The sequence below is a fragment of the Nyctereutes procyonoides genome, unplaced genomic scaffold, assembly GCF_905146905.1.
Source record: "Nyctereutes procyonoides isolate TBG_1078 unplaced genomic scaffold, NYPRO_anot_genome, whole genome shotgun sequence".
Lineage (NCBI taxonomy): Eukaryota > Metazoa > Chordata > Mammalia > Carnivora > Canidae > Nyctereutes > Nyctereutes procyonoides.
This window is the reverse complement of record NW_026575036.1, coordinates 12,600,964-12,626,109: the sequence shown is the minus strand read 5'-3', so window position 1 is coordinate 12,626,109 and position 25,146 is coordinate 12,600,964. Positions and strand designations below refer to the sequence as shown.

At 35.3% G+C, this 25,146-nt stretch overlaps 1 pseudogene; it reads left to right on the top strand.

Moving 5' to 3' along the window:
- LOC129505498 (tigger transposable element-derived protein 1-like) overlaps nt 1–25,146 on the top strand; it is a 74,857-nt pseudogene that overhangs the window by 6,169 nt on the left and 43,542 nt on the right.

Here is a 25,146-nt window from a genome sequence, read left to right as displayed (position 1 = left end):
AATATAGGCCAGATGAGGCAAAGGATGGTATCTAGTTTAAGAAGCAAATAAGCACACTAGCTTGTCAGAAATAAGGAGGGAGTGGAAAATTCAGCTGGTTCCAGAACTTCTGGCAGTAGGAAAAGTCACAATATTGGCTGGTACTCTCTGCTAATGGGGGAAAAAAAAGGAGGTACCAGGAAATAAGATTATTATCTAAGGATCAGAAAGCATAAGAGAATTAAACATCACTGGTCTCCCTTTCTATAAATAGCTCTCCAATATAACTTTATTTGTATATGCATATAATTAATTATGATGAAATACACATACAATTTGCTGTCTTAACCATTTTTAAGTGTACAATTCAGTGGCATTATGTATATTCACATTGTTGTACAACCATCACCACCATTTATCTCTAGAACTCTTTTCAACTTACAAAACTGAAACTTTGCACCAATTAAACAACAAATCTCCATTACCTCCTCCCACCAGAACCTAAACATTACCATTTTCTGTCTGGATGAATTTGGTCACTCGACTAACTCATAGAAGTGGAATCAAGTTTTTGTTTCTTTGTGACTGGCTTATTTCACTGAACAATATTCTCAAGGTTTATCCATGTTTTAGCATGTTTCAAAATTTCCTTTCTTTTTTAAGGCTGAATAATAGTCTATTGAATGTTTATACCACATTTTGTATATCAGTTCGTTTGTCAGTGGACACTTGGCTGGTTTCCACCATCTGGCTATTGTGATTAATAACGCTATGAACATGGATATACAAATATCTCTTCAAGAAGTGCTTCCCATTCTTTTGGATATATACCCAGAAGTAGAACAGCTAGATCATATGATAATTCTATTTTTAATTTTTTTTTCAGAGTTACTGCATCACTTTACATTCCCACAGTGCATAAGGGGTCCAATTTCTCCACATCTTCGCAAATACTTCTTCTTTTGTGCATGTGTGTGTGTGTGTGTGTGTGTTTTATAGTAGCCACCTAATGGGTGTGAGGTAGTATCTCATGTGGATTTAATTTGCATTTCCCTAATGATTAGTGATGTTATGCATCTCCTCATGTGCTTACTGGCCATGTGTATAGCTTCTTTGGAGAAATATCTATTGAGCCTTTGGCCCATTGTTATACTGGGTTCTATGGGGTTTCTCGTTGTTGAGCTGTGTTTCTTTATACATCGTAAATATTAACCCCTTGTGAGATATATGGTTTGGAAATATTCTCCCGTTATGTAAGTTACCTTTTCACTCTATTGATTATGTCTTTTTGATGCATAGTAGTATTATGTAGTATACATACTATTTTATGTAGTCCAACTTATTTTTTTCTTTAGTTGCCTGTGCTTTTAGTGTCATAGCCAAGAAATCATTGACACATTCAATGTCATGAAGACTTTCTCCTCTGTTTTCTTCTAAGAGCTTTATAGTTTTAACTCTTCACATGTAGGTTTTTGATACATATTGAGTTCATTTTTTTGTAAATGATGTAAGATAAAAGTCCAGCTTCATTCTTTTTTATGTATCTTGCTAGTTATCCCAAAACCATTTGTTGAAAAGATTGTCATTTCCCCATTAAATGGTTGTGGCACCCTTGTGAAAAATCCTTTGGCCATATAAGCAAAAGTTTAGTTCTGAACTCTTTATTCTATTCCATTTGTCTATATATCTGTTTTTATACCAATACTACACTGTTTAATTACCATGGGTATATAGTAATATATGAAATCAGGAGGTGCAAGACATCCAACTTTGTTCTTCCTTTTGAAGATGGTTTTGGTTATTCAAGTTCCCTTGAGATTCCATATGAATTTTAGGATTTTTTTTTCTAATTCTCCAAAAATATTGTTGGGATTTGATAGGATTTTGATTGTGTTGGTCAGTTGGTCACTTTGGGTAATATGGACATCTTAACATCTTTCAATTTCAGATATACCTTTAAGGCTGAGAACAAGAACCATTTCTAAAAAGCCCATTTATGTGGATGAAAGGAACTGTAAACAATCTATTCTAGGAACTCAAAATTTCAAATTCCAAGCACTGATGAGGGAGTAAAGACTGGAGCTGTTTGTCAATTAAAAAATTGAAACATAACCAGTAGAATTTACTAATCTGGTGGAAGAAAAATTTAAATGCAAAAAGTTTTGCTATTATTAAATTCCTGTGTATATTAACTTTTATTTGTTTTTTTATTCTATTTCTATTGATCTATGTCTATGATGACATGGCATCATATTACATTTTTAATTATTGTAATTTTATAATTTACTTTAATATTCATTAGGCCAATTATCTATGCATTGTTCTTTTCTCATAAATAATTTAATCTTGTTCATGATTTTTTTCAAGAAAGCTTTATGAAATTTTTATCAAGTTTAAAAAAGTTCTGATGAGAGTTTTCATTTAAATCATATTAGATATATGAATAAATTTGGAGGTACTTAATACCTTCTTAACACTGAATCTTCAACATCCAAGAATTAGGTACATCTTTCCATTTATCCAAGATTTATCTCTCTATGAAAAGTTTTATTTAATTTCTTTATGTACTTCCTACATAATGTTAAGTTTGACATCTTATACATAATATATATTATATGTTTGATTAAGCACTGGATTTTGAATTTTATCAAATATAATTTCTGTATTATATCGATCAGGGATCAACCAAGAACACAGAAGGCACTCCATGTAATCCAGGTACAAAGAATTTAATATAGGAATTATGGGCTTACACAACTCTTAGAAGAGGAGAAACAGGTCAGGGAGTTCAAAAGTAAAGATTCCAGCCTGTAACACCACAGCAGGTAGCTCTCAAGAATTCTTGAGAAAGCCAGTGTAAAACTAATGTTTGCTCATTTGTCAGTTTACAACTACATCCAGATAATAATGACCTTTCCTTCTCTCGTGCCCTATAAATCTCATGTTAGTGCTTTTTATTGGCAGTCTATGGTTTCTCCTTTGTAATAAAAGGGTACAGAAGTAATGGCAAGTGAAGAACTATCCAGTCCAATTTAGGATCAGCATTATTGCAATGAACACCTAATTTCTTTTAATGTGATAAATTATATTAATGGGTTTTGTAGCACTAAACCATATTTAACAAAACAAAACAAAACAAAACAACCCTACCTCATTTTGGTATATTTTGTAGGATACTATCAGCTTTAAAATTATTTTATTAGTTGGGTTTTTTGTATTATATTTATAAAAGATTTGTGCAGTGATATCATATTATGGTATCTTTGGTTTTGCTATCAAGATATTTGCATTATAAAATAAATTGAGGGGATCCCTGGGTGGCTCAGTGGTTTAGTGCCTGCCTTTTGGCCCAGGACAGGATCCTTGAGTTCCAGGATCAAATCCCGCGTCGGGCTTCTGCAGGGAGCCTGCTTCTCCCTCTGTCTATGTCTCTGCCTCTGCCTCTCCCTCTCTCTCTCTTTCTCTGTCTCTCATGAATAAGTAAATAAAATCTTTAAAAAATAAAATAAAATAAATTGAGAACATTTCTATCTTTTCTTGTATTCTGAAAGAAATTAAATCTATCACATGGGAATTACCTATTGCTATTTGATAATTAGAAATAACTCAGAAAAACTTCTGGGCCTGATATTTGTTTTTTACCCATTCCCCACCCCTATCCCTCATTTTATGAGTAAATACTGATCTGTGCTCTTCTCAATTTAGCCAATATCATAATAGAAACGAATAAACTTTCCAAAGGTGAAGAAACATGTACATTCGTAATGGAAATAGTCCAATAACTTGGTCAGGCTGTATTAATTTTTAAAAATAGACATATTAGAATAAAAATTTTTAATTTCAAAGACAAAAGAAAATATTCTACAGCATAAAAGCCAATGAACACAGACTGCCTATAAAGGAGTAAAAATCAGATTGGCCTTGGGCTTGACTATAACACTGAGAGAAAACCATGTATCCTCCTTTTGAGAGAATGTTTTGTTAAAAGTCCTAAACTCAGCTAAATTGTTTTTTACATGTAAAGTTAACAGAAAGACATTCTCATATGTCCAGGGCTCAGAAAGTGTATCATCTAAATTTTCTTAATAAATAGTGAAAGGGATTATAGGGGAAAGGAGGGAAAATGAGTAGGAAAAAGTAGAAAGGGTGACAAAACTTGAGAGACTCCTAACTTGGGAAATGAACAAGGGGTAGTGGAAGGGGAGGCAGGCGGGGGGATACGGTGACTGGGTGACGGTCACTGAGGGGGGCACTTGGCAAGAGAAGCACTGGGTGTTATACTATATGTTGGCAAATCAAACTTCAATTAAAAAATATATAGAGGGATCCCTGGGTGGCGCATTGGTTTGGCGCCTGCCTTTGGCCCAGGGTGCGATCCTGGAGACCCGGGATCGAATCCCACGTTGGGCTCCCGGTGCATGGAGCCTGCTTCTCCCTCTGCCTATGCCTCTGCCTCTCTCTCTCTCTCTCTCTCTCTCTCTCTCTCTCTCTCTCTGTGTGACTATCATAAATAAATAAAAATTAAGAAAAAAAGAAAAAAAATTAAAAAAAATATATAGAAAAAAATAAATTTTCTTAATGAAAATATTTTCAAAGATATGCTCCTGTGCAATGGGAAATGCATCAAAATAAATGACAAAAGAGAGAAGAAATTATTATTAAAAAGAATTGAAATGAGCATCAATGGCACCTCAGCATTGCACTAAATTCAAATATTTGTTGGAATTACTGATGCAAACCTAGCGCAAATGTCAAAACATTATTAAAAGATGTCTACTATAAAATATTTGTTAAGATTAAAGATAATCATTAATGGGATTTAAAACAGCATGGCAAAGAATTTTTTTTAAAGATTTGTAATAGTTGTATGAGCTTAGACACGAAGGAATTTGTTTTTGCAGTCACTATTGGTAAAATAATAAATCTAATCATTTCATAATTTGGAGAGTGCCTGTATAGTACAGTCTGATTCTTGGTTTCAGCTCAGGTTGTGATCTTAGTGTTGTGGGATTGGGCCCCAGTTGGCTCTGAGATTTTCTCTCCCTCCTACTTGTGATCTCTCTCTCTCTCTCTCTCATAAATAAATAAATAAATAAATAAATAAATAAATAAATAAATAAATAAAAACACATTCCAGAACTTTTCTAAATTCAAAGCTTATGACCCAGTATTCCTATGATTAGAAATTTGTTCTAAGGAACAGGAGATAGCATGCAAAGATTTATATGCAAGATTTATCTTTACACTCTTGTTTATAACAGAAAATATATAGATCTATCATTTTCTCTCCCATTCCTTGGTCTCTATATTTGTTTTCTAAGTACTAATTTAATTTTCTATAACGTTGCCTCTTAATTAAGATTTTAAAAAATCCAATTGCATTTTTATTGAATCTTACTTTTTTCTAATTCACCTACTTTGAAATTTTGTCCTTTTTTTTTTTTTAATTACCTCTCTTTGTCTCAATTTACAGATTTGCTCTCTGGTCTTTCTTCCATTATTTTATAGAGATCATTTAAAATACATAGGAGAAGTCCTTTTTAAAAATGTGGTACCACTTGCACTATAACCAATGGAAATCTCTTGGATGTTATGACTGGTGAATGGTAGTCTTCCATAGGTTCCTGTGCTCTTGCTGAGATTAACCATTTTTGCATCTCAAAAGGAACATGTTAAAAGAGGAGTTAGCAGGCTGTGTTCCTGTTGCCGTGCCAGCAGGAAGTACCCTTTGAATGGTGCTATAGACAGCAATCATACCTGTGATGACTCCAGCAGCAATGTGAAAAACAGGTAAGAAGGATGTTCACGTCTTAGGTAGGGGACTGACTTATGAAGATATAAAAAAAGGAGGGAAAAAAGATAATGAGGGCCCAGACTATACCAATTTGGCATATTCCACAATGGAATTGTGAAAAGAGGCTCAATTTGAGAAATATTTAATTGGTACTAATAACAAAGTGGTTTATTCTTGTGGGAATTGAAAGAAAGGACAGGATAAAGAATTTTTCAGAAATATCTACCTTGGATGACTGGCTTAAAGATGAACTGCTAATTGAGACAGGAAATAGTGGAGGAAAATCAGACTTCTTGAGTCTGGACAATTTCAGTTTGGAACTTACTTAGTTTGGGTTTTTAAATGAAAAACAGGTGGAAATGCCAAGTAGACAATCTAAAATATGGAACTAGATCTCAAGTTTTGGGAGGTGGAGATAAGGATTTGAGCATTATCAATAGATTGTAGTTAAAAACAAAAACAGAACAAAAAAACAAAAACAAAATCTCTGAATCAAATTCCCCTGGAAGAAGGTCGAGCAAGGAGAAAGTTTGAGAAAACAGGAGAACATCGATATGTAAGGAATGGTTAAAAGAAAATCTAGTGAAGGGGGCTAAGAGGGAACAATTTATGATTAGAAAAAGAACTAGGAGAATATGGTGTTACAAAAGCCAAATTAGGAAAAAAAAATTTTTTTTTTGAGCAATCCTAATTTAGAGAAAAGAATGGTTAGAAAGTCAAAAGGATCAGAGCCATCCCAGGGGGTAAAGATTGAAGTGGCCATTAGAGATAGTGATTCTGTCATTAGCAATCTTATAGAGAGCCCAGATCATTTGGAATGTACTAGACTGTTGAAGAGGATTGAGTAGTAACAAAAAGATAAGGAAGCTCGGCTTAAAAAGAAAGGGAAGGCAAATCGTTTAATTATATATTAAACAGTTCTTTATCTTTTTTCTCTTTAATTGTACGTAAATTTTTATTAACATATAACTTAAGGAAAGTGCACAAATCCTAAGTGTACATTCAGAGAATATTCACAAAGTGAATATGGAACCACTCAGAACCAACATATAAATCCATAAACTACCAGAATTTCAAAGGCCTCTTTTTATATCCCTCTTTTCTCTACCCATCTCCCCTCTTTGCGGAGCATAACTATTAGCTTGACATCTAACACAATAGATCAGCATTATTGTCCCTGTACTTACCTGTCTTTTAAAATAAAATGTAACTAATCTAACATATTTCAATAACTTAGGATAGTTATAATAATGACAAAGTACAAGAGGGAGTAGCCTTAACCTTATTGGCTTCCATATCCACAGAGCCTGGTGGAGGGCCTGAAGTGTCATAGGTGCTACTAAATTAATTGAATGAAAGGATAGATCCTCATAATCCGTTGCCATGCTACTAATCTTCCTACTCCGCAAAAAACGTTCTATGACCTTCTCAGGGCCATTGCAACTGCTTTTGATTGAAATCATTCTCTTACTACTGTGTATGAAAACAAAACAAAACAATGGTGGAAAATGGTAATAAAAATGCTTTATCAAAGTATTAAAACTATTCACTTTTTGCCAATTGAGAGATCTCTTTTAGCTTGCCTGTTCCTTCCGTAAATTGTCACATTCTGTTATTATTTCTAGCTCTGCCACTGCCTCCTAACAACTTTCTTGAAGAGCCTGTCAGTTCTGCAACTCGTTAGCAAAATCCCTGACTCATTTTTTTACTTTAGGCTTTTTTATAGCTTTAATAAATGTAACTGTTGTTATTAATAGCAAAATCCTTAAGAACGGGGATTGATTTTATTCCTTAAATCGTAAAGATAAATCCTAAGATCATAGAGTTCTATCTATCGCTCCAAAGATTTATACATTTTTGTCGTAAAATGCATTCATTTGTAGTGAAAAACAGCTGAGTGGAAATCTGATTAAAAAACAACTGTCATTGATTTTGTATGGCTCTGTTAATTGCCTGCCATTCCTTCCACATATTCTCTATTTAATTTGATCTGATACCATTAAAATATTAACCTCAGGGAAACTTACAGGGATTCAAACGTTTAAGATTAAAACCATAAGTTAAAGCTGCTTCTTTGCCCATACTCTCCACGCTTGTTCCTAACAAAAGCAAAGATTAAATGGAATTCTTTCTTGCATTTGGATAGTACATTGAACTTGCTTTGCCTGAACAATATGTCCATTATGACAAAGCACCAAGATTACTTTTATGAATAAGTATAAAGATACAGTTTTTTTTCTTTCGGTTCAAAAAAAAGAATTCCAGTCTTTTTTGGGAATAGCTAGGTTGTATTGTGATATCAAATGCTCATTTGTGAACATAAGGGTCTCTGTTATCAAAAACAAAGCAAAACATTGTTATATAAAGTACAATTTTTGTTATAGTGAGCTATAAGGAGAAAAAGATTCAAATTTGAAATATCTCACAGCTCTAGGAAGAGCAGATTTTTTGAATTGTAAATATTTTATATGAAAGAATACCAACTGGTAGTCCTAGATATTCTAGAGTATTATCTAAACCCTATCTACTTTAATTCACATAGAAAAAAAAAACAGATAAAACTGATTATCAAAGCAACTATAGGAACACAAATGCCAAGAAATATAAAAGGGACAGAGAGAACAATTTGGTTGTACCAGAAAGTATGGGCTCAGGATAATGATTGATTTATCAAAAATGAGCTTTAACCTTCTAGGCAGCCAAGGTCTTGGGGGTTAATGGGGTTACACAGCTTTTCTTTAAATAATAACAAATATCATACTGGTTAGAAAAACTTCTTCCCTCATTCAACTTTTTAAAAAGTTAATTATGTAGATCTTCGTTGAATGTACAGAACAAAACAATATTTATTTTTTAAAGCAGAGATTTTATAAAAGTTTTTGAAATATTGAGGGCCTTATGGAAGTTTATATTGTACTATACAAGTTGTCGTACTTTCAAGACAAATGTATATTTTAGTGTACTAATTGGGCTCTCATTCAATTTTAAACTATCAATATTTAATATCTTTAAACATCTTCACATTTGCAAAATGTTTTTAAAAAGCAAAAATTCAAAGGTAAGGAGTTAAGAAGGGAAGGAGCAAGGAATTGACATAAATATTTATTGAATAATTCATTTTGTTGACTACAGTATCCTTGTAATTTCGGGGTTATCTCTCCTTGGATTTATGATGCATGAAGCTATGAATAACTTAGAAAATTATTCTAAATGATTCAGAATATGTACAGCAACAACAGAACCCATGTTTCCTAATCAGTCTCCTAGTTTTTCCACAGAACAGCCCCTTTTTCTCTTTAAATATGTGGTTTTATAGTAGGTAATAATTTCACATGTTTTTCTCAACACAATAAGCATTTAATATTTACAACATGGGCAAAATGCTAGATGTTTCTTTCTGGAGAAACAGAGACCCTATATCTTATCATTTAACTGCCCTCTTTTTAAAAAACTGCTTTATACATTAACTTGAATATTATTTCTGAGAGAAAAATACTTTATCAGTGAAAGTAGATAGACAAATAGCAATGTTTTCTTCCTTACATATAATGTTAATTTCCTTGTGGTCCTGCTGTTTCATCATGCATTTTCTACACTTTTCACTTTCATCCCCAGCTGCTAAAACAGAATCTGAGAATACAAGATTCTCAAGTGCAAAACACAGCAGTAGAATAAGAACTGGTACTTATAAACTACCTAGGGTGCTGCAAACTTCTGGCAATTAATTTCAATGAAGTTATTTACAAGGTGCGCCACTGCTAACTTATGCCCAGATGTTTCAGTTGGCAAAATGCAATGGCCACCAATGTAGTCAATTTCAGTAACAATCACTCATTGATGGAATTTTCACACTGAATTCACAGCACCTTCGTAACATTAGAACATGATGTCATCACCTTTTGCCTCATCATAACCGTAAAAATGCCAATACGAGTTGCAACAAATTACTGCAGGCAATTGCTGAGTTCTAGAGATGTTGTAGTGAGCACCTGGGCTGGCTCAGAGTCTAGCAGCTTTCCAAGTTTCGTTACCAGATGTCTGTGGAACAACTGATGCGTGTGTGGAAAACATACACTTTTTTTTCATTTGCATGAACGATTACCAGGTCTTTGGAAGTGGTGGAAACACATGTTTCATGAAAAAAAGTTAGTAATAAGACTTTATTAGGGAAATATTTTTTATGAAAATCAGCATGGTTAGTCTTAAACATCGTGAATTAAATCTGTGTAATTATGTTTATACGCAATTATTTGTTCATATAATAAAATCCATTTTCACAAATTAGGTAAGTGGTACAGTGGATTTTGCCTCTCAGATGAAAAAACAAGAATTTAGGAAGGTTTTATTAATATTAAAATTAAAACTCAGCTATTTAAGTGCCTGATTTTAATAATTTTGTATATTTTTGGCTAACATTCATTTAATATGTCTTCCTTTTCTCAAATATCCTACATATTCCTAGAAAAAGAGACTGTTTAAAATTGTGTTTGTTTTTGCAATTAATTTAACATATTGATTCTCAGTATAATTTTAGAAAAATTGTACTTTGTGATTCAAATAAAAAATATTTTTAGAAGAACACATATCTATGTTATTTCAAAATATATTCTCCAATCATAATGAGAATGTAAATAGGAAGGAAATCATTACTAATTTTTTTTCCATGAGTCTATTTCTTCCAGGATTCTTATTTTTAATTCAAGGAAATTAAAATGATAATTTTGAATTTTTTGACAATTGAAATACTACTCCTATTAAAATAAACAGATCTCCTTTTTATTAAAGTCAAACTATTGTGCCATTGTAATTCACTGTATTTTATAGAAGGACCTGAAATGGACCACATTCTCTTCCCTCTGGGCAACTGCAAGTAGTTGTTAAAACTATTAACAGCTGTCTGGTAACTGTTAGATTCTCAGTGATTTCATTCAGTTCAAAAGAACTCTAAATTTATCCAGGTGTTAAATATATTAAGTCCTGGATAAAATCAAAGGATATTCTATTAGGGATGCCTTTTAGGATTTGATGAATACATTATGTTCACAAAGGCCAAAGTATAGAAAAATATACTTCTGCTATTCACTAAACGAACAGGTAAGTGAATGTTAAAAAAAAAAAAAGAGAGAGAAAAAGAAAAAAAAAAGAAAAAGAAAACTTCTGTCTTCTTTAAGAAGCAAATATTTCAACACCTTTACTGAGAAATGAGAATTACACATACCATTAAAACAGACCTGTTCACTATCAGGGTGCAAACTGAATGAAGTGCCAGAAGCAAACACACATTAATAAGCTGGATAGTAATGAAAAACCTCTTTGCAGCTTTAACACTTAGAAGATAGACGCACATCACTCTTTGCACCGCTGTGAAGTTCACGGTGGTCCTGGGGTGCTGCCCTGATGACTTAGTTTGCCTTTCCTTCTTACATGTCCAGGAATCCCTCCACACCTCCAGGGAGTCATTATGAGCTGTGGGGTGGTGCCGCTTGCAGGCGCCTCAAAGGCATCTCTAGGGAGGTGCAGACCAGAGAATCACTGAGAGTCACTATGAAGCCCACATTTTCTCATTCCTTGTTTGTTATAAAACTCAGGCCCAAGGGGGTATGAAAGAATGCCACATGAATATAGTCCCCTCTGTTTTGTTAAGAAAATGTAAATGTCTCACTGTTGGATTTTTAACCTGAAATGATCCTGAAAGCTTGACCCAAAGGCAAGCTAACGGACTACCTCCTAATGCCTATGTTAAAAATGAGCTGCAATTTGTTTTTTAGTCCTTGGGACATTTTTACACTCCCATTAAATAAAAGAAATAATCACAAAGGAAATTAAACCACGAAGAAAATATGTTAAAGCTATGTTTAGCGTCTGACCTAAATATATAAAACAAAGGAAATACATGGTTGCGGTTAGGACTTGATCTTTAACCAGTCTGTTGCATTTACAGCACACAGTAACATGGTAACAATATGTCAGAGAGATTCTTATGCTGTATTTACTCAAAACAGCATATTTGGAAGAAGAGTGAGTTATCCCACTGTTTCTTCATTTGAAGTAAAACGTCCAGTTTTTTAGAAGTGTCGGTAATGTTGAGAAGGTCAGAATTGGTGATTTGGGGATATTTACTAATCATATCTACCCCATATGCAACTTTGTTTTCTGCAAAAAAAAAAAAAAGTGGAATGTCCATGGCTAATGCAAGTCACCCGTATCTGTACAGCATAAAGTTCTAGCCTTCACCGGCAATCTGGTCAAAATGATTCCCATTCCAACTCCCCACCTCCCTTATATTTCCCAAAGGATGGAACAGTTAAAGGAGTTCAGTGCTGGCACCCGATATGCCTTTCAGTTGTCTGATGGCTTATGATAAGTTAGAAGTGATACACCACATTTCTCCACTGCTCTATTTGATGTCCATAAGTACATATATTAGTGACGGCAAGCCAACAAAAGTAGCACTCAAAATCTTTGCTTTATATCTCAAGTCCTGATATGATTCAGTCTGAGACTCAGGCTTTGACACCACATGACCATCATTTTGAATTAAACCTGCAAAATTTTAGCCATTCCAAAAACTTAGTCCAGTTCAACTTGCAAGTAATTTTAAACCTAGTAGATCATATGACAAAGTAGAAATTATTCATTGCCAATTAAGTTTTTCATATTATGAAAAGATTAACACAATGTTTTTATTATGACCTGGAGGCATTGCACAGTAGGTATGATATTTATAGAGTACACTGCTCTGCAGATTAGTATATTGGATTGCTAAAAATCAGATGTGTTCTATATGGTCTAATCCAATCAGGTAGTAAAAGATCCTCCTCAGGCATGGGTGAGTGGTTGAAAGAAATCCACTCTACTGGGAAGACATGCTCCTGTCTAAGGTAGCACATTGGGCCTGCTCCAAGGACCTGTTGGAAGAAGTGGAGTTCTGCTATCCTCTTGATGTGAATCTCACAGAAATTTATAAATGTGTCTGAGAAGTTTGTTTTTGTTAAAAGAGTGTTTTGATAACATCTTAAATTTTTCTCACTCTTTGCAAAGATATTTTCTACGTGTATTTTCTCACTTACTTGCATTTCAGCTTTTCCCCCACTAGGTTCAGATGACCTGATTATTTGGGGGCATTTAGTATCAAAAACAATAGAAAATTTACAACTGGAGTAGAAGAAAGACAAATCAACTTCCTTATTAAAGTACTTCTATCATGATTAAATTGGGCCCTTATTTGAAGGTGTCCCTAAAAAGTGCATCGAGGCAAGCAGGTGTCTATCAGTGTAACACAGTGTGTACAGAGGTGGAGAGTTAGCCTACCTCAGAATAAGCCATCATGCCATATCACGATTGGGTGGTGCCTCACTGGGTCAGCCTTTAGCATCTGTGCCAAAACCTTCAGTCAATAGCTGTTGAAGTCCTGAGAGACAACCCACAGAGCACCTCTAGGACAAAATTAGACTTGGGAGTTTCCTGTCCCTTAATTAAATTTCAACTGCTTTCTGCAGGGACAAGCCTCTGATTAGAGGACGAGTTCAAAGAAAATCTAACACAGTTACCTATGGCTATCTCATGAGCTTTGATGCAGTCCAGGGTTTGACGCACACCATTTTAAGGCAGCCTGCTCTATCTGTCTTCACAGTGACAAATTTAATTTGTGTAAATCATGAAGCCCGGAGGGAAAGTTCCTTTTCTTTGTTGAGTTTTTCCCTAAGTGTTCTAATCCACGTATATGAACCACACATAAATACAGTTCTTGGGGAGACCATTTCTCTTGGTTCGACATGAAGGGTCCACAAAAGCCCACAAAAGCTACCACCAAAACCTAGGTGTGAGATTTTCACACCTTCCAACAGCTACTAACACCAAATAATGCTGGCATGTTAGAAGCATCTAGCATATACTTATCACTCTCAAAGAGTCACAAAGATCCCAGAAAAGACCGGTAATGCATTTTGTGCGCATCTTCATGAGGCTTTCGAATTCTTAGTCTCAAACCTTCTCAAAGTGGGATCTATAATGATTTCTTCAAAGTGTCACTTAGAATTTGCTCCTCTTTCCCTCTACTTAATACTAGTATGGACCATCCATTTTTCAGTCAGCGTTTTCAGAAAGGATCAACAGAAACTTGAAGAGGCAAGAAGGAAAAATGTTTCCACTTCTACCAGACTTAAAAAAAGTTGAGTATCTTTTCAGATTTTTCTTATTAGCATTGTAATAGAAAACATCTGTAATAATTGAGTAAATTAAATACATTAAAACAACAAATAAAAGGAGCTGTAATGAATAAAATACAGAAGACCCCATGCGGCCGCCTGTTCTTTTCTTGACAAGCAGCAGAGTCAAGTAGCTGGAGCCATGAGTAACTGTGTTGGCAGGAAAGAGACCCATGAGCGGGGCTGAGAGCTGCTGTGTGCTAATATGAAAACCAGCTTTTATTTATTTCAGCACCTTTGTAACCGAATGTTATAGTCTGCCATTTCTCTCCAATTTTCTTAGTTTCTGTGAAACAGCCGCCTCTTAACTTCTTTCTCCTGTATTGTTCTTGTCATATCCCATTTTCTCTTACCTGCCAGTTCTTTCTGGTTTTCTATTGTCAGAGCGACCATCTTCGCCCAGATTGTCATTTCCTACCAAGATGACGGGAAAAGGTTTTGAGCTCATATCTTTCTCTTTAAGTTTAACCATTAGATAGTTAACCTTTTCTCAACTCACTCAGGTAACTCTCAAAACTTAGAACTGACAGCTGCTGGATGGAAAAAAGGAAAAAAGTCTAAGTTTTTTGACCCCACTATCTATGGGCCTCTGTCACCAGGTCCTTCTAAAACTATGCATTTTCATTTATATAATTCTACCATTAGCACAACAGTTTGTTAGCTTCATGTATGCTACGAGACTATTGGTTCCTATCACATCCCTATTTTATGTGCACGTAGCCATGGCTCACATCTCTTTGCCTTTGTATATATTGGTCTCCCAAGAAAAAATGATTTGCCCATTTCTTTCACCAAATGTTGGAATAAAATACTAAGAAGTGGCATAGAGTATGGCTAACCTGGCAAGAGCAGATCCCATGAAAAGGTAATACAATTTAAATATTTTTTTTAAGTACTCCACTGGCCTAACAAAACATAAATAGGCTTGATTTGACCTGTGGGCCACAAATGTGGCAATCTCTGAGTTGTGACCACTTTTTTCTTTAAGATCCGTTAAAAATTAGCCTTTTTCAGAAAGTCTTACTGAAGAATTCCATCCTTTGTCCTTATTTTCTATTCCTTCAGTAATTTAAATGCAGTTTGGCTTACATTACTATATATAAATTTGCTTGTGCTCTCTATTTTGTTCATATATAGATTTCTCAATTATTTAGAAAATTTATCTGGGAAAGCAGAGGTCATGTGTTTTGTTCTTTTGTCCTTGTGTTCTAAAGATAACTCCTCCCCCTTGTATATAAAATGTGCTTGTCGAGCATAAAAATGAATTTATAAATCAATATATTATCAGGGCATAATATGATATGTAACAATATGTTAGCCTTTGAAATCAACATATTAGGGTACAATATAATATATATCAATACATTATCATTTGAAAAACTGTCTCTCTAACCTACATGTAGCCTTTTCTCTAATTTCTTAGAAACAAATAAGAAAGTAATGGAAAAAGGACAATGAGATTTTAGACGATACAAAGAGAAGCAAACTGGTGCTTTGGTATGGCTTACTTAGTGTTGATAGGTTTACTGTCAAGAAAGTTAACTCACATACCAAAATAGCCCTGGGTTGGAGATTCTTACTAAATTTATAACCTTGGTCAACTCATATTTTGGGGAATGTCTCCTTACTGATAAAATGCTGTGTTTGTGGCGGGGGTGTGGGCAAGGTGAGAGTAGCCTTTCTGATGGGCATATTTTAGAATATCTGCTTAGCCTAAGACCATCCCCTAATTAACTTCCACCCCACCTCAAGCTACAGGGATATACTTCTGAAAGCCATTTTAGACAACATGATCATTTCCGGCCCAGAGTTCATTGGACTCTGAGTGAACATCAGTCAGTGTCTCTTCCCCCAGGCTTTGTAACTGGTGGAGAGAAATAAATTCCGTGCTTAGCATTGTTGAGCATGTTTCACATTGTAGCATGTAGACCTGGGCCGTATTCCACCTTCCTGACCAAGACACCAAGGAAGCAGGGTTGGGCAAGGACAGAAGAACAAAGCACAGACAAGAGATAAGTGATAGGATCTGCCAGGATTCGAGAGCCTTCTGTTATCAGTTCCAGTTACTCTCCTGTTCGGTTACTAGCAACAAACAGTCCTAACCTTCAAGATTGCCCTCTGCCCTAAAATGCTATGAGGCTATACATTTCCTTTTTCTCACCTGTAAAATAGAGGCGGTAAGTAGAAAAGCAGTTAACAGAGTAGTTCATTTTAGCAGGACTGTGTCGTCAGCCAAAACTGTCAGCCAAAGCTAGGTTTCCTGGGATAGAGGGAACATTTGTCATAATGACACATATCTTACTTTCTACCTGAAGTGATGATATGGAATTCAGAAAAAAAAAAATAACCTAAAAATCTGTGAGGATTACTAAGGTAATATCTGAAAGAAGTTTTAAATTTCCCAAATATAAGAACCATATGGATTCAAAGCACTTTATGCATTTCATTTCTTTTTACATATGTAAGAAACCTGAGTAGAGACTCAGGTATGTTACACATAATTGTCGTAAAATTACCCATAACACTTTCAACTTTGTACAAAATAAATCCTTGCTGAGTAGCTTTAAAATTACTGTTTGATCTCTCAAGCGGACTAAATAAAGAGAATAACTCAAAATACTATGATAGGTACTACACTTTTACACACCGAGTTGGAAGAACTTAATTTTACTGGGTGATTGTCAATTTCAGTATCCTTGGAATTTCTAGCGGCTGGCTTCACGCCACATACTCTTCTGTGTAGATACAGTAGTAGAATCTTGCTCTAGGACAAAGGGCTAATAACATAGAGGCTGGTTTTCTACCGCTCAATGCTCCTGGAAACATAACTATAAATGAGAAAAACCTAATATGAAAGAATTGTCCCCAAAAGCAGATGTTTGTGGTAGCCTCTCCAAAACAAAGCATCTCTTTGGAAGAGCATCTCTCTCCTTTATTTTAGCCTAAAAGTCTTTCATTTCTCAGAGAAAGAGAGGACAAGGAGGAAAAGAAGGAGGAGGAGGAAAGACAAGAGAAAAGAAGAGGAAAAGAGGAAGCAGGAAAGAAAACTCGCTTTCATCTATCTCTGTTTACACTCAGACTTCCTAATAGTAAAACCCTAATGTTACCACTGCCTGCCTCCTTTCCTCTCGTGAATCCATTGCAATCTGACTTCTCCCTCTTGCATTCAGAAAATTGTTCTTGTGATGGTCTCTGGGGCCCCACAGATGCAAAATGTGGTGGGCATTTGTCAATTATTATTGCAACAAATTTTTCATGGATTTCAAAATATTTACCAAACTCCATCGGAAACGCTTCCCTTTCTTTATGTGATGATACTTCATCACCTATCTCTGTTGGCTCTCTCCTACCCCCGCTTTGGCTTCTTTTTTCTATGTTAGGTCCTTTCACACTCTGGTTTTCCTCCAGGATTCTGACCCTGCTCTTGTTTATTCTCAACACACTCTCCCACAACAGTCTCCTCCACTGCTGTGACACCAGGCACCATGTATTTATGACTCTTGACTTTCTGTCTTTAGCACAGAGCATTCTTTTGATGTCCAGATTTGTATTTCTGGGCTCCGAACAGACGTCTCTGCTAGGTATATTACCAACACCTGAAACCAAACATGTCCAATGTTAAATCTCCTTTATCCTCTTCCCAATTCTTCTCCACTTCATTTGATTTTAGTGTCCAAGTCAAAAGCCTCAGGATCACTTCCTTTCTGTTACTCATTCACCCAAGTCAGTCATTAAATCTGGCTGAGTCTACAGATATCTCTCGGATCCACTCCATGACCACAGTTTCTGCCTGACTTCAGACTCTCATCATTTCTCACCTATTCTGTGGCAGGAGCCTCCCAGCAGACTTCTCTGCCTGCAGGCTTTCCCACCTTTCATTCCTCCTGAATCTGTACTCTATACCATTGCCTCTGGTATCTAAAGCACAACACTTACACACTTCCCTGCTTAACATCTTTCAATGACTTTTCACCCCTGTAAAAAAAAAAAAAATCTATATAAATCTGCTCCTTTCCTTGATGAACAAAAAAGGCCTTTGACAATCTGATTGTCCCGTCCCCTGTGAATCCTATCTGCCTACTTGCCCTAACTCATGATGGTTCAGCCTTTAACGCCTTTTTGCAGTTTCCCAAACATGCCAGTCTATTTCACATCTTCAAGTTTGTGGGCAGGCTGAAGCATTTGCTTGGAATTCTCTTCTTTGCTCCTGCACCTGGCAAATTCCTGTTCAGTATTTGAAAATTCCATAAACATCAACCCTATCTTCATATGACACTCTTCATCCATAAGCACAGAAGCATCCACATTTTTCTCACTGTGTTATAGGTTATAACATGAGGGGAGTTCCCATTAATCCTTGATGCCCCTGAGAAATGTCTTTATTTTAGTGTTTTAAACTATGCCCCATGTGTAATACATGTTCAATGCACATTGGTTGAATGAATAACGAAAAAATACAAACAATGACTAGAGAGAGACCAGCTGGTTGAAAGTGGTTGGTATCCTTTTCCTGGGCCGTTTGGACTATAGGTAATAGCATGGACTCGTTGTCTTCAATCTTTTAAAAGCAGACTTGCAGAGAACTGCATAATCAAGCAAACATTTGAAAACCAAACTCCTTTAAAACAAATGGTTTCTTAAGACAAGTATATAAACTAAAAGAAACTTTGCCCTATTGTTACTAACTGATGAAATAAGAGCAATTAGGTCTGGTTTCTCCTTGTTAATTCTTCCACTAGAAATATTTGGAAAATAGTAAGCAATCTCACAGCCTGTGGGGTCAATTCTGCCCAGTGAACAAAACATGGACATGTGCGTCACTGTCTCCCTTGCAAAATCCTCTAGCAGGCTTGCATCTACATGCAAGCCTCTGATTTTATAAGATCCTGTACGTGACAATAAACACATCAACAGTGTGTCTAGACGACCAGGTCATATTCAGAAACTTATGACTTCAACAGGGGTGGAGATTTTGAGGGAACAAAGCCGAGATTGGGTGAGCTTCTAAATGGAAGGGGCATTTGTGTGTACGTGTGAAAAGGGAACGAGGAAAGAAGCAGGCTAACAAAAGAAGGACTTGTCATAATTCTGGGAACTATTGGAACAAAGAATTATAAATATAAACAGCCCAATACCTGGGTAATTGTAATGACATATATAGCTTTTCAGGAAGACGATTTCTGCTAATTTTTGGATGGGAATGGGGTGAAGAAGAATAGTCAAAGGTGAAGATTAAGATCAGTTTGCAAAAGACATTTCCATTTAAGTTAAGGAATTTCCTTCTCTGGATGATAGGTGATGTCAGATTGGAAAAAAAAAAAAAGGAGGACAAGCTGGAAGACTAGTTCTCTGAATATGAAACAAAAATAAAGGAAACTCCATGAGCCATAGGCCTGGTCAAATCTTTCCCTCTCAAACACTTTCTATACTTTTCCTCCCTTGCCACACTCCTATCTTTCACGTCTTTATCTGTAATAGTTGCTCAGAGCTTCCTTAATAATTTTTCTCTCTTTGCTTGGGGGTGCCTTGCTCTTTTTATTTGGAGTAACTTTGCCAATTCCAGAAACCAGAAACTCTAGGCAGAAGCGCAGTCAAATTCTACTAACTGCCAGTCAAACTTGAACACCAAATGCATAGAAAACAAAAAATAGACTAGCATTACCTTTGCATTATTTTTTAATCTTCCTAGTAGAGCTATAAAAAATATCCCATTAATATTTCCACTTGCATCCTTAAATTACCAATTCTGAGTGCAAATAATAATGGTAGGCAATCATTTATTCTATTAATTTGTAATCTATAATGAAAAAAATAAGTCTTTTGTCACATCCAGATTCATCTAACTCAGGTCTCTCTGTCTCTGGCAAGAATAGTAAGAGATATTTACTGAGAATTGAGTGGTTGAATCTTCTAATTTCAAACTATCATATTTAGAGTTATACTCCCAAATTCTCCAGTATTTTTAATTAATGTTAATTTTATTGCGCAATAATTCTTTCTTCAACCCACTTGTGTATGTAGTCTTCATTCTCTTCTGGAGGTAATGAATTCCAAGTTTTCTGCCATTCATAGACAATATATGTTTTTCTTCTAAATTCCTAGCAAATTTTATGGAGACATTCCCCTTTTTAATAGGATGATTATACGTTTTTAATGGATTCATGATTTTAGAAACTTAGATATTTCTGACACTTAATCATCATCTTCCAACTATAGATTCTTAAACTTTTTCTGCTCCTTTAGCTCATTTATGTCATACACTTGACTTTATCTAGCTTCTTGGGTTAAAACATGTAATTATGGTTTAGTACAAAAGATATCCATTGTTATGAACTTTTTTTAGCTTGTTTTGATTGTGGTTGCATATTGGACTGCTGTCACCTGATTTCTCCAGCAGTGGTTTTCAAGGATTTCAAGTTTCTTGTTTGCTTCACTTTTTAAAATGAAAATCATATTTTTATTAAAAATCCAACAAATAAAAAAATCCAAAAAATATAAAAAAGTAAAAATCACCTGAATATCTTCCTTGCAAAGATAATTGCAGTCAGTAACATTCTTCTGGGTATTTTTTCTGTGCTGTATTCATACATATTATTATCCTAAAAAAAAAAAAAAAAATATATATATATATATATATATACAGCCATGATTCTCAATCTGGCAAGAGTCTGTGTTGGAAAGAGGGGATGAGGTTGTTGATTCAGAGCCATGTCGGGATCTTTCTCAAGGTACACATGGTTCCCTACCTTACTCAAACATGACTCCTAAAAAGGCAAATCAAATTTTTGAGGCAAGACAGAGAAGAATCAATGATCTAGTCATTTATCCCACCTTTCCCACTTCTCCATTGGAGAATCACTGCTGTGATGTAATTTAATAATTTTTTTTGCTCCTTTATGCTGCAAACATTTTTCTGTGCCAATGACCATATATCAACTATTCAGTCAAAGAAAGATGTCTACAACATATTTAAGTAAAAAGATCAAACTACAGAACAGAGTGTTCAACAGGTTGTCATTTATATTAATGATATATTTCTATTTACATAAAATCTCCTGAAAGGCTGTATGTCTATCTATTAATAGGAATTATCTCTGGAGCTTTTGGTTGGGGACATGTTCACTCTTGAATTGTTTGAGAAGATAGAGAGTTCTGTGCAACAAAAAAGATTATTTTGCAAAAGATAAGTAAGGATATAGAAGATCATTTTAATGGCCACTTAATACTATATGGACCAACCCAACTATAATTTTTTTTAAAGATTTTATTTATTTTTTCATGAAAGACACAGAGAAGCAGGCAGAGACACAGGCTCCATGTAGGGAGCCTGACGTGGGACTCACTCCCGGGACCATGGGATCATGCCCTGAGGTGAAGGCAGATGCTCAACCGCTGAGCCACCCAGGAGTCCCCAACTATAATTTTTAAGATAAGATAATCTCTCTTTGCTTAACTTTTCTCTCTTTTTAATTATCTTTTTTTTTTTTTTTTTTTTTTTTTTTTTTTTTTTTTAGAGAGGGAGAATTTTAAGCAGGCTCCATGCTCAGTGTGAGCGAGATGCAGAGCTTGATCTCACATTTCCAAGATCATGACCCAGAGATCATGACCTGAGCTGAAATCAAGAGTGATGCTTAACAAACTAAGCCACCTAGGCACTCCTTGACTTTTCTCTTTTTAAAACATTATAAATAATGCTGCTTTGAATATTAATGTATCTGTCTCAACGCATTTGTTTGTCCTTAGAATCTCTAGTAAAGAATAGGCATAGGGAATGTGTCTAAAAATGTTTGGAATCTATTGCTGTCTGAAAAAAAGACCATATCAATTTGTTTCCACCAATAAGCATGTCCATTTTCTCACAACTTCCTCAACACTGGATATTTTCAATTCCTTTCACTTTTTGCAAATCTAATATGTGAAAAATGTCATTTAAGTTTGCATTTCTTTGTTTACTAGTGAGGGAAAATATGTATTCATCCATTTATTGATCATATATAGTTCTTGTTTGGTGAATTGCCTGTTTTGGGTCTTTGCTTACCTTTCTATTAGACTATACATATTTTTATTACTTTGTAAAGTTTTTCATATCTTAGGTATATTAATGACTGCCATATATTACGCCAATATGAAACTTATGTGCAGTCTGCCATTAGTCTATGTAAATTTTCTTTTGATTATAGCAATTTATAATGCTTACCTACTTACCTATTAATCCTTTCCTTTAGAATTGTTGGCATCCCAGACTCAAAATTATAAAGCAATTTACCTCTACTAATATTAATGCTTCTGATATGAACTTAAATCTTTCATTCATCTGGAATATATTTAGGTATTCTTGCTTCTTTATTAAGTAAGCATTATTCTGTAATGTTTTTATTTCTAAATATCCATCAGAGTCTAAATGGATGTTACATTAATAACAAAACAAGCCATTTTGCATTTATTATTCTTATTCATTTAATGCTATTAAAATTTAGTGTTTTGTCTCATTTCTTTAACACTCCCTGTTCTTTTTGTTGTCACTTGTAAGGGAGTTCTATTAATTAGACACACATAATATGTATCTTTTTAAAAATATAGAGGAATTAATTTATTCTGTTTTCAGATAGTTTACCTGGCTGTAGGGATTGTCCAGTTATTCCAAAAGTGATTTAAAATGTAGTATGAACCACATCCTGGTTTGCCATAATGCCTGATACACTGACACACTGCAAGCCCTTGATAAGGATTTTTGGAATGGCTAGACTGACAAACCAAAGCAAATGTTTATGTTATAGCAAAGAAATGGTACCATAATCTCACAAAGAATGTGATATTTTTACTGTGAGTTTGCCATGAGGTTGTTAACCATTTATTTAATTCTCTTCCCTATGATATCAGCAAGGAAGTTATTTAACACCCTGGGCTTTGCCATCTACGTTTGTCATAAAGTAGAGTGCCTTTTTACTAACCTCTTCACAAGACCATTGGAAGACTAACAAGTGAAAGATTATGAAAGTACTTTAAAAGAAAATAACTTTTTACACGAAAAATGCTGTCATATAAACAAATCGCAGTGACCATGGATGGTCTGTTGCTGTTACAAAAACAAATAAAAGCACGATAGACCATCAACTTGTTTCCAACTGGCCTATAAAAATTTGTGATTTTGATGCTGAAATAAAAATGAATTCCTCACACAAAAATTAATGAAGACAGGTATCACCTGTCCTGCCAGACCACAGCGAGGAGGAGATTGATTGCAGGTTAGGTATTTCCTGTGGGCTCAGCTGTATCTATGATTATAAGCAGTGAGTTTTCATTATTTAGAGTTGATGTGTGTTGATGACATAGTCTGCACTCTGCGGCTTGCCTGCAAGGCCTTCCACATTACAGCCAAGCCATGATAGGAAGAACTGCATTATGTAATAACAACCTACCTCACCTCCTTCTTACATAATATTTCACACTCTCATGGCATTCTGTAGTCATATGGCAATTATTCCTCACAGAGTTTTGAGGTGGAAGGCAGGTTGTGTAAGCTAGAGTAATATGTGCCATACTGATTTTTCATTAGAAAAGCTAATATACAGAAGTCTGACTTGGCAAAGTCAAAGATATGCCTCAGTGATAAAATTATATCTGAGCTTATCCACAAGTATTTATTCAGAAACTATGTGACTACAAGTGTGGTAATTGCAAGACCTGCTTGTTTTTCCTAAAGAAGCTTACAGTCTGACTTAGAGGTGGTGAAGGCTTGAACTCAAATGTAATGGTCCAGTATACTTCCATGTGTAAAACAACACAACTAAGGAACGATGTGCTTAGAACCAGATTTAAGCACTCGAGATTCACTCACATTCTCAAATGATACAGGAGCTTGGGATTCCTGGATTCCCTCCTGGGAGAAGGATGAGAGCCATTTCTCAGTAGGCATACTTATTGGCTTTAGGGGCAGTATAATTCTTCGTGGCATAACAGTGGCAGAGGGAAGGGGAGCCCTCGTTTAGCAGGAAAACTATAGAGTCTCCACACTTTTCCAATGCTTCCTTTGGGATGAGTGGATACATTTACAAATGCCCTTTTGGGGATAGGTCCAATGCCAGGTGAGAATCACTGGACTGTGGGATATTCCAAGAACGTACTCTGTCTCATTAGCTCATTTTCACTGTGACAACCCACAGGGACACAGAGAAAGCAAAATCCATTTGGTTTAGAGTTGCTGTGATCATCTGTGCTTATGACTTTCAAGGCAAGTCATTCAATTTTTGACATTACTCCCTGTTAGAAAGATTCTTAAGGGGCATCTAGGTGGCTCAGTCAGTTAAGAACCAACTCTTGATTTCAGCTCAGCTTATGATCTCAGAGTGGTGAGATGGAGCTCACATCTGCCTCCATGCTCAGTGGGGAATCTGCTTGAGATTCTCTCCCTTTGCCTCTCCCCCTGCTCAAGCCCTCTCTCTCTCTCTCTCTCTCTCTCTCTCTCTCTCTCGTAAATAAATAAATAATAAATAAATAAATAAATATAAAATTTTTTTTTTTAAAGAAAGTTTTAAAATAAGGAGGCTAGAACTCCTGGTCAAGTATGTGGATTGAACGTGTACAAACCTCATGAAAATCACAAAGGATAAAAAGTTCACAAGGATCAAGAAAACAGGAGAGGAGACAACATCAGATAGAAAATGTAAGCTTAATCATATGATTCCCTACCTCAAAACCCATCAATAGCCTCCAATCTGACTTAAAGTCTACTGTCCTTACCAAGGCTGTAAGAGCCTACACAAACACTGTCACCACCACTAGTCTCTGACATCACCTCCTTTCCCACCACACTGACCTCCTTGCTGTTCCTTACATAGGCCAACCCAGTGCTCCTACTTTGGGTACTTTACATTTGAATGTCTCTGTGCTTGGATCTCACCTCTCCTAGATCATCTGCATATCTCCTTTCCTAACTTTCTTCAGGTTTCCCCTCAAATGTTACCTCACGATCTTCTCTGCACATCTCATGTAAAAACAGCACTCCCGTCACTCTCTCTCTCACCCTAATGTATTTCTCTCCACAGCATTTAGTACCTTTAGACATATTTTATGTTTTTATCATCTGTCTCCTCCCCTAAAACATAAGCTCTAAGAGGGCAGGGGCAAGATGATGTCTATTAATCATCAATCAGTGGGTCATGGACT